Source organism: Taudactylus pleione, unplaced genomic scaffold (genome assembly GCF_031769625.1).
Source record: "Taudactylus pleione unplaced genomic scaffold, aTauple2 ptg000113l, whole genome shotgun sequence".
Lineage (NCBI taxonomy): Eukaryota > Metazoa > Chordata > Amphibia > Anura > Myobatrachidae > Taudactylus > Taudactylus pleione.
In genome coordinates, this window is record NW_028284515.1 from 11,886,266 (window position 1) to 11,898,194 (window position 11,929).

The following is an 11,929-nucleotide window of genomic DNA, read 5'->3' on the forward strand; positions in this document are numbered from 1 at the left end:
TACCGGTACAGTACCTGTACCTAGTAACATAAAGTGCAGTAAGGAATGTATTTTAGTGAAACAATACACAAGCCATCCCATTGACCACTATACATTACACAGCGCATACCAGTAACCACCTTACAATCCACAAATCATCCCAGTGACCACCATACGATACAAAGTGCATTCCAGTGACCACCATACAATACAGTTAGCATCCAAATGACAGCCACGCTGATCATCCTTTGTGTAGCTGCCACACATTGCCATGGTATTAAAGAAAGCTAAATAGCATGGCCTATTAGAGGGGGATGCGGTCATAATTCAGACTACTGGGAATCCCGGCATTCAATATACTGGCGCCGGAATCCCGATACTTATCAGAATACTGGCGCCGGAATCCCGACTGCCGGGATCCTGAAAATAAGTACGAGGGTTAGGGGTTAGGCACTAGGGGGAGGGTTAGGTTTAGGCTGTGGGGATGGAGGGTTAGGTTTAGACCCTTGTGGGGACGTTAGGTAGGCTGCGGGGAAGGAGGGTTAGGGTTAAGGGTAAGGTTAGGCTTACTTACCTGGAGGCCACGGGATTATAACCTGGTCGGGATTATGACCCCCGGAATGCCAAGCGGCAGCATCCCATACCCATACCATTAGAGGGATGGTAATACACATTACAGTAAATGCCTGGAAATTGTAGATAATAATTATACATTTATTATTATTATTATCATTTATTTATATGGTGCCACAAGTGTTCTGCAGCGCCTTACAAAGTACATAAACAAGTAGGTTGACCAGTGACTTGCAGAACAATACAATACAGGATGAGGACAAGGATAATATACATTGCTATATTAGCGACCATAACACCCAGATAAGCAACAGAGCAAAGCAACCAAGTGTTGAGTGTCCTTGTGGGGAGTAAGAAGTAGATGAAAGTAAAGTAAGAAGAAGCACAAAAGGGTAGAGGGCCCTGCTCATAAGAGCTTACATTCTAGAGGGGAGGGGCAGACAAACAGGTGTGACACAGATGGGGTAGACATGGAGGAAGGAGCATGTAGCAGCAAGTTAACAACCTTTTCAGCACTAGACTGATCCCCTTCGTGTGATAGTGTAAAAGCATGATTCAAATATTTTTTTTTTTTGTATCTGATATAGGGGTCTATTTACTAAGCAGTGTTAGGAGACAGTGTGAATAGTGATAAGGTGCCAGCCAATCAGCTCCCAACTGTCATCTCACAGGCTGTGTTTGAAAAATGACAGTTGGGAGCTGAGTGTCTGGCACCTTATCACTTTTCACTCTGTCTCCTAACACTGCTTAGTAAATAGACCCCATAGTATCAAATTTGTGCTGCACATAATATTTTATTTACATTTTTTCAATGGGCTCCTCTGACTGAATATACTGTATGGATCGGACCTGTAATAAAGTTTTATAATTGTATGCCTGATTCTATAGTGATTACAATTCTTGCGGCTACATATATTAAGGTCTTCTATAAAATGTCAAAAAAATGGCAATAATTGAATGCTTGTGATTTCAACGTGTTGTACCTCTTAACATCTGCATGTAACACATACTTATTTTGTTTATAATTGTGAAAGAGTGATTACACTTCCGTCAATTAAACAATCTAAGCAAAATATCTGTATACTGTGAATAAACAGAAGGATGGAATGGAAACGTCAAAACTGTTGTGACAACATGATTGTTTCCACACGCAAACGTAAAATAACTTTTTAACATTGTTTTGGACTTTTTTACGGCAACCATACAAACAAACACACTAATTGCACTTCATGCCACTCTGCTAACAACCCCAATTACCAGTGACGATCGAAGTTGTTGCATTGTTTCCTATTTATTATATTCACACTGTTGTGCAGAATTCTATTCCACACTCTGGGCCTGATTCAGAGCCGGACGCAATTAGCGCTCGCTCGTCCAGAAAATAGGGGTGGCTATTCAAATCAACCGTTCGCTCTTTGCGGTCTGTTCACGCCTCTAGGTCTGAACGAGCGAACAAAACTTGCGGTCGTTTTTTTAAAAAATACGCCCCCTGGCCGCTCGCATCCTACGTCATGTCCGCTATTTATTAGATTAATCGAGTACATCGACCAGGGTATGAACTGCTCACTATTCTTGGGGTTGGTTTTTGCTACCACAATTTTGCGAGCAGTTCTGGCTATAAAATAACCCAGTGAAGTGGTCAATGACGCTGCTGTTTTAATTATGCACACCCATAAAATGCCCGCTTTGACCTTTAAGCACGCCTGCGTTCTGATCTCCACTCCCCGTTTTCAAGCACCTTCCCCCGTTACCACCCACATACGCCTCCTCCTGTCACTCAAATTATCAGGCATTCGCTATTTTGCGAGCACATGAATTTCGACCGCACTGACTGGTTCGCGCATGCGTATAACGATCCGTATGCATGCGCAGTTGGGCAAACATCGCTCGGAGCGAACGAGCGGCCGCTTACGAGCGGCTCTGAATCAGGCCCTCTATTTGTAAATGTAAATGTAAATTTTGAAGAATGTTAGAACTAGAATAACAATGGTAAGCTCGCTCTGCTGTTGTGGCCAGATTCAGGGTAGGACTAGCAAAGAAATGGGCTAGTAATAAATCCAGTAACTTACATTCAATGAATTGATATCAATTTGTTGTATAAGAATTAATATTACTAGTAATGGTTATTCAGTTTTTGTACACTTGCTAGTGGCTAACTCATAACAGAATTGTTCTGGTTTATTGGATTAAGTGAATAGTCTTATAAATCTCAATTTTACAGTGGTTTGTTACACTTGCAAGTGACTAGCAATACTCACTGTCTCAGTGCCATATTAAGTTATTAACCATTAGACTGCATCCTAAGGTGCCTGGACATGCTCAGTGTTAGCAGCATTACAGGAATATGCTACAAATATATCAGCCTAGGTTCAAACTGCTTATGTACTGCAATTTAGTACTACTGCTGTAGCTCAGGGCAGCATACACATAGAGCTGTATAGCAGCTAAAATTCATACAATTTATTCTGACTTGCATTTGATGTTCCACAATTAATATTATACCAACACTGGTAATATTTTTGGGAGCCCACTGGATAGTGTTGGCTAATACACCTATTGATCCTTATGTGAGAATCAGTGGCGTAACTATACATTTTGCTCCCCCCTGCCAAAAAAGTATCAGGCCCCCCCACCCATAAAACAAACACAACCAAATACGACATTTACTGTGGTTGAGTTCATGATACAGTAATGTCCCTTACACATTATGATACCCTGAGTAATGCCCCTTATAACACATTATGCCACACCATAATGCCCCTTACAACACATTATGCCACACAGTAATGCCCCTTACACATTATGCCTTTATAGCACATAATGCCACAGTAATGCCCTTCATAACACAGTATGTCACACTAAATAATACCCCTATTAGCACATTGTGCCACACAGTAATGCCTCTTACACATTATGCCATACAGTAATGCCCATTACACCCCACCATGAAAGATCTACTTCACTAACCCTCCTCTACTCTCCTGCCATTCTGTCATCTCAGCTCAAGACAGGCTGCACAGTTTCTATGTCCGTGTACAACCAGATTATCGGGAACATAGTTTATAACCTGTAAACTGCGTGTATCAAGTTAGTGCCCCTTATACAGTGTCCCCCTGTAGTTGTGCCCCTTATGCAATGTCCCCTCTAGTAGTGCCCTTTATGCAGTGTCCCCTGTAGTCGTGCCCCTTATGCAATGCACCATGTAGCAGTGCCCCTTATGCATGGCCCCCTGTAGCAGTGCCCCTTCTGCAGGGCCCCCTGTAGCAGAGGCCATTATGCAATACACCCTGTAGCAGTGCCCCTTATGCAGGACCCCTGTAGCAGTGCCCCTTATGCAGGGCCCCCTGTAGCAGAGGCCATTATGCCATGCCCCCTGTAGCAGTGCAACTTATGCAATGGCCCCTGAAGCAGTGCCCCAAAAAACACTGAAGCAGCAACCTTTGTGAGAACCAATACTTGTGTCATTCTTATTTTGGTCCACGGTTTTATAGAACACAAACGCTGCCTGATGACTGTGGCCAGCAGTGATTGGGGGCAGAGTGGAGCTGCGGCTGCTGGGAGATGCTAGGCTGCTTGACCACTGTGGCCAGCAGTGATCAGGATAAATTGGGGGTGGAGCTGTGGGTGCAGAGGGGCCGGCAGGTGGTCAAAAAAAATATTTTCAAACTTTTAAATAACAAATAAAGCATTCTTTTTAAGTGGAGCAAAATCCTTAATAATTGAAAATTGTGCTTACATGGTGGTCGCTTCTATGTTCCGTCTTGTCTCTTCTGATCGTCAGCCAGCAGCTATTGTGTGAGGGGCAGAGGCACACAGTAATAATGGGGGCAGATGCACAAAAGGGGAGAGGCACATAGGGGAAAAGGGACAGAGGTATACATAGAGAGGGGACAGAGTAAAAGATATGAAGGGGGGCAGAGGCAAAAATATGGGGATGGGGCAAATGCACAGATATAGGGAAGGGGCAGTGAAAGATGGAAAAGGGCAGAAGCACATATAAGGAGGGGGCAAAGGCAAAAATATGGTAGTCTGAGTGAGGCACAGATATTAGGAGGCAGCAAAGGCACATATATGGGGAAGGGGCAGAGGAAAGATGGTGAAGAGCACAGCAACATAGAAGGAGGGTGCAGAAGCACATATATGGGGAGGGGGCAGAGATAGGAATGGACGATGGGACAGGAGAGAAGGGTTGGGCCACCTCTGTGTATGGCAGCGCTGTCTCACCCACATTGCCATCTTCTGTGTGCAGTGCATGCACACACTATGCCCGGCCAGTGGGAGCTGGAGAAGAGAGCCGGGGGTGGGGCATCTGTAGTGGCAGCCAGAAGAAAGAGCTTATCCAGTGCTGGGAAACCTTAGAGGAGCGACATGCAGGAGACAGGGGGGCCCAAAGCTCCTTGCTTCTCATAATCTGGTAGCAGGGATCAATGATTCCTGTGGGGGAGGGCGGGTCTGAGAGGGCCACTGGCAAGCTGCTGCTGTAGCAGGATTTTTTTTTTTTGAGTCTACACATCAGCACAGCAGTCAGATGATGATAGACATCTTTTAATGGGCAGCCTGGAGCTGAAGCTCCAAATGCCCCATTGTTAATCTGGCTCTGGCTGTGCCCATATGCAGTGCCCCATGTAGTTGTGCCCACTGTAGTTGAGCCCATATACTGTGCCCCCTGTAGTTGTGCCCATATTCAGTGCCCACCATAGTTGAGCCCATATGCCGTGCCCTCTGTAGTTGTGCCAATATGCCGTACCCCCTACAATCTTATACACATCAAGGAGGGGAATGAGTGGAAGATGGCATTTAATACTCACTCAGGCCATTATGAATATTTAGTCATGTTTTTGGACTTTGCAATGCCCCAGCCATTTTTGAGGACCTAATTAATTAGGTCCTCAAAAATGGCCGGGGCATTGCAAAGGCCAAAAACATGACCAAATATTCATAATGGCCTGAGTGAGTGTTAAATGCCATCTTCCACTCATTCTCCTCCTTGATGTGTATAAGATTGTCATAAGATTGAAGTCCTTCAAGGTTTCCTTTGGAGATTTGTTGTTGTGTATCTTGGTGACTGCCCTTTATATATTCACACACCACAGTTCTCCATTGCTCCCATGTCAGACAAGTACTTCAGAAGTTCCGTGAGCATCATCTTTTCACCAAGCTGGAAATGCGAATTTGAAGTTCATCAGGTAGCCTTTTTAGGTACATCATCACTCCTTAGGGCTTTGTCATGGATCCACGTAAACTCCAAACCATTTATGACTGGTCCTTCCCACTAATCTAAAATCTATTCAGAGGTTATTACGGTTTGTAAATTATTATAGGCAGTTAATTTGCTTATTCCCTCTTCTGGTAGCTCCCATCACCGCCCTGGCTAAAATGGAGCAGATCCTGCCAATTGGTCTCCCCTGGCATTGGATGCCTTTGAAACAATCCTTTGTCTCTGCCCCAGTACTTTGTCATCCAAACCCGTCATATATTCTTAAGCGGACGCCTCTGAAGTTTGAGTGGGAGCTATCCTATCTCAGAGAGATGCTTGTAATGATAATGTGCACCCTTGTGCTTTCCTGTTTCAGAAGGTCTCTTCTGCTGAATCCAACTATGATGTTGGTAACTGTGAGCTTCTTGCCATTAAGTGAGTCTTTGAAAACTGGAGACTTTGGCTAGAGGGTGATAAACATACCATCAATGTAATCACTGATCATAAAAACCCCCAGTAAATCGAGTCAGGCACATTATCACCTACAGATCTGGCTCAAAGAATCTTAAGGGTGATGCTTGTCCCACAGTTTTCCTCCTAAACATGACTCAACCACTTTTAATAGTGATAGAAACTTTCAAATATATCATGGGTTTTAACAAGGTGCAGGAGAGAGACATTCTTCAAAAGAAGAGAAGTACTTAAACACGAGGACATGCACTAAAACTGGAGGGAGGTAGATTCAAAAGAAATTTGTGGAAAAATTACGTCACAGAAATTGTAGTAGATAAGTGGACTAGCCTCCCATCAGAGGTGGTAGAGGCTAAGACAGAAGAACAATTTAAACATGCTTGGGTTAGGCAAAATAAAATCCTTACAAATTACTGAGGATTGCATAGGGTGGAGGTTACCAAAAGGGAAAAAAAAACAGGATAGATGGGCCAAGTGGTCCTTATCTGCCGTCAAATTCTATGTTTCTAATCTGCCCACTGTGATGGCCTCTCTCATTCATGCTGGCCTGGCACAAGATGTTTCTTCATGACTCACAATTTCAGGAAGCTCCTCCTAAGACCCCATCTGGGTTAATATTTGTTGCAAAATGATTCAAAAGTGCTGTCCTTTCTGAAATCCATATAAGTAAAGCTTTTGGGCACTCGAAGACCCTGGAACTTATGTCCCTTTCTGTGTGGAATATGTTCAGGGATGTGAAGTTTGTGCAAAAAGCAAATCACTCAGAGGCGCTCCTTCTGGACTATTATTGCTACTGTTCATTCCTAGAAAAACATTGGACCCAAATCTGTTTGGACTTCATTGTAAATTTACCATTGGCCTATGAAAATGCTACCTTCTGGGTCATGGTTGATCGTTTCAGCAAGCTCGCCCATTTCATTCCACTCACAAAATTACCCAGTGCCAAGGTTGTGGTCTCCTTGTTCATCTAACATATCTACAGATTACACTGATTGTCTCTTGACATTGTCTCTGATAGAGGATAGTTTGTTGCTCAATTCTGGAAGTGGTTTTGTGCACTTTTGGGTATCAACCTCAGCCAATCTTCTGCATATCAAACCCCTGTCTACTGAACAGACCGATATCCAATCTCTTGAGAAATATCTCAGTTGTTACATCTCCAAATATCATAACAATTGGGTAGAATATCTACCCTTGGCCGAATTTGCTTACAACAATATCTGCCATTCCTCCACCAATGTATCTAATTTTCTTTGTATTTCTGGACATCACTCAAGAGCCAATTAATTTTTTTCTCTGGAATCCAGTAATCTGCAGCACTGTCTTGAGGCTCAAGAAGGTTTGGAGAAAGATCCATTTTTCACTCAAGGCCTCTTTTTCTAGAAATTGTTTGCAGAACGTCAATGAATGTCTTGTAATTTCAAGGTGGGGGATAAAGTATGGCTGTCCACTCAGAACTTTAGACTTCTCCAGCCCTCAAGAAAGTTTTGTCCCAAATACATTGGTCCATTCCAGATAATAAAACAGATGAACCCTTCCATTTGAGACTTCTTAGATCCTAACAAATTCGCAACACCTTCCATTGCTCTCTCTTCAAACCAGTTATCATTTACAGGAAATTCAAGTTCTTCCATCCTAAGAAGCCACCTCCAGTTTGAATTGATAGCCACCATGAGCATGTTGTTGAGACAATCTTGGATTTCAAGAATGTGCAAGGTCTAGTCCATTTCTTAATTCATTGTAAGGGCTATGGGCCTGAAGAGATTTAAGGGTTCTTAGTTTTAAGGGTTCCTTAATCCCTCCTCAAGGGAGGGGGGTACTGTTAGGTGCTGCTGCAGCGGCTCACCCGCTCAATGGGTCCCGGTTGTTGCTAAGCAACCAGGACATCATGTCACACCAGTCGCAATGGCCGACAGTCCTGATGGTTGCTTGCCAACTGAGACTCTCTGCAGATGTACTGCCCATTGGTCCTGGCTGTTAGTACAGCTGGGATGCTTTCTTTGTAACTGCAGCTACTCATATGTAGTATAATTAACTAGGCAGGCAAATTTAAGTCTCTGGGATGTTCAGTCGGCCGGTGGTTCAGTCAGGTGTTTGCCCAGCTTAAGAGGCACCAACAATGGCAAGATTTAGTCAGTGGTGAGTATCAGTTAGAGCACAGTTTTCTTTCCAGTTGTTAAATCTAGGCTCATTTGTTTTGTTAGTTCCCCCAATACAGTTCTAATTGATTAGATAGTTATAATAATGGTGCCATTTGTACTGCAGTTTCATTGCCTCTTACTGCTGCCAATGAGTGTGACAAAAATGAATCAGCTAGCCTTTAAGGTTAGTCATAGTATTTCTAGTGGTGTTAATTAGTCATAATCAAGTCAAGTAATAATGATCATATTTGATTGGAACAGGGAGGATGAGCTGAGATCATCAAGTAAAAATGTAGCTCCAAGGAATATTTTGATAAATAAAGCAAAATTCTAATGTTTTTCAGAAATTAAGGAAAGCACTTCCAAATACAGATCAATAGCATAGTTGTCTGTGTGACCGCACATGGGGCCTGATTCAGACCCACTCGCGAGCGGCTGTCCGCTCGCAAGTGGGTCGATGTTATGCACTGAGCATGCGCACGACGGAGGGAGCTCCGTCGTGCGCATGCGCCAGACGCGACGAGCGAAGGAAAGTCCTTCGCTCGTTGTGTCCGATCAAAGGGGGCGTGCTGTCAATGTTGATTGACAGCACGCCCCCTTTGGTGGGCGTGCCGGGGGCGTGCCTCCCTGCCGGGGGCGTTCCCACGGGAACGCCTCCCGTCAGAAGCCGGCCCACTGACATCACTAGTGATGTCAGTGGGAGTGATTTTGGCTCTGATAGAGCCAAAATCACTCCGGAGCTTGCGGTTGAAAACCTCAACCGCAGGCTCCGGCTCGCAATTTCGATGGTCGCGATGGTCTCGACCATCGCGGCCATCACAAAGCACGCTCGTATAGCCTGTGGGTGGTGACCCACAGCTATACGAGCGTCCAGGAGGACGCTCCATGAAAATGGAGCCCGGCCCTCATTCAGAGCGTGCGCTCTGCTCAGAGCGTGCGCTCTGCTCAGAGCGTACGGCTCTGAATGAGGGCCATGGTCAGTGAGATTCATTATGTGGATGCCACCGTTAGGATGGAATTGTCTGCTGTCTTTTTCGCAATAGGTTATAATTATGCTTTAGATGCGTGCAATCATGTCTATGTCATCCATTCAGAGCAATTGTAATATATATATATATATATATATATATATATATATATATATTATAAATATATATATATATATAGTTTACATTTATTTCTCCAGCTCAATGGTATTTTAAAACCACAATATAATTTTATAATGTCTTTGTTGGGCAATCCTCCTCACTCAGTAATGAGCTATTTGTAAATAAGGGAATGTCCATTCCATGTAAGTAGCATCATACCAGGTGGTTTTATTAAAAACACATATAATACCAAAGTGTCCTGGAGATATATTAACTCCTAGGGGTAAATTTACTAAGAATCGTGTCTCGTCTGAAATTGCCCGAGTTGAAACACTCACTGCATTGCTGAAACATGGGAGACTTTTGACAGCTGAAACACTGAAATGTACCAAGTATCGTGCTTTGCTAAATCGTGTTTTTCGATGGTGTATGTGTTCGTGTTTCTCCCCGAGTTCCCTGTGTCTGACTGCAGCCAAACACTCCAGAACATGCAGCCTGCACATATCAGTGTAATATGTGTAGGCTGCATGTACTGGACCGCCAGCCATTCAGAGGCTGATCATAAAGTAAACGGCTGCTGATTAGCTGTGAATCAACAGCCAGGCCACTGATTGGCCTGTATGTTACTCAACCAGCGGAGTGGCTTTTGATTGACAGCCAGGCTACTCACAGCCAATGAGCGGCCGCTTACTCTAGTAGCGGCCTCTGATTGGCTGGCGGCCCGGCAAGCGCAGAAACCTTGTGGGTTCCATCACTTGCTGGGGAAAAGCTGTATGTGTAAACACATATAGCTGTTCTGTCCAAAATGGATCAGGACACTCTTTGTTTATTTTTGTTTTGTTTTAATGACCGGGACTCTACTGGAGTAGAGGAAGACCTGCACAGAGGTAGATGAGTATTAATTTTTTTTTTTTATGGAAAAACTAGGATACTATTGGAGAAGGGGACCGGACACTGGGGACAAGGTGAGTATAGTGTGTGTGTGTTTGTATGTAATACACTTTTAGTGTGTACGGTGTGTGTGTATGTACTGTGGTTATTTTAATATTTTTTTTACACTGAGGGTACTGGTGCCAACTGCCTGCTGGCACATGTAGTTCTACAAGACCCAAAGAGCAGGCATGCTTGGACCTGTAGTCCCGCTGTAAAAAATATTACACATTTATTATTATGTAGAAAAAGGAAAGGGGTTTAACCCCCTATTGTTCCTCAGCACACTGAATAGTACCTGCAACAATATATGAAGACTATATGGTCATAGAAATCAGAGATATTAGTTGCATGCATTTGCAAATACATGGGAAGCTGCTAGGCCACATCACGGCTTCTCTGTCTCTAGCAGTCCCTAACACTAAGGGGTTCACATCCGGTGCACAGTGTGCCCCGAAAAACGTCCAGCCCTGGACCCCCCCAGGGCATCACACGAAAAATGGAAAAAGAGTGACAGTGCAGTGTAAAGTATAGCTGTGTAAGACTAATTAATGTGTGTTGGAAAAAGGGGTTCAAATATATGTGAATTATTACATGAAAAAAATATAAACATAATATGTGATGTAAAAAGCAACTATGTGTATTAAGTGGTGATGCCATGAGGGGGCTCAGCCAGACCAGCCCCGGGGGTCTTATGCCCGAACGCTCACCCCAAATGTAAATTATACCAATTATAAGGCCTCATGATAAAGGCACATATAAATTTTGTCAAATGTAAGGCCTCCTGATAAAGGCACATACATAAATGCATCCACATTGAGAGCCAGCTTACCTGGGAGTCACCCCTGGGAACTCCAACTAGCACTACTACTGCTGGCTTTTTGTTTGTTTGGTATGAGTGGCATGAAGGAGCCAGCATTAGTAGGGCATGCTGGTTCTAGTAGTGCTAGTTGGAGTTCCCAGGGGTGACTCCCAGGTATGCTGGCTCTCAATGTGGATGCATTTATGTATGTGCCTTTATCAGGAGGCCTTACATTTGACAAAATTTATATGTGCCTTTATCATGAGGCCTTATAATTGGTATAATTTACATTTGGGGTGAGCGTTCGGGCGTAAGACCCCCGGGGCTGGTCTGGCTGGGCCCCCTCATGGCATCACCACTTAATACACATAGTTGCTTTTTACATCACATATTATGTTTGTATTTTTTTCATGTAATAATTCACATATATTTGAACCCCTTTTTCCAACACCCATTAATTAGTCTTACACAGCTATACTTTACACTGCACTGTCACTCTTCTCCATTTTTCGTGTGATGCCCTGGGGGGGGTCCAGGGCTGGACGTTTTTCGGGGCGCACTGTGCACCGGATGTGAACACCTTAGTGTTAGGGACTGCTAGAGACAGAGAAGCCGTGACGTGGCCTAGCAGCTTCCCATGTATTTGCAAATGCATGCAACTAATATCTCTGATTTCTATGACCATATAGTCTTCATATATTGTTGCAGGTACTATTCAGTGTGCTGAGGAACAATAGGGGGTTAAACC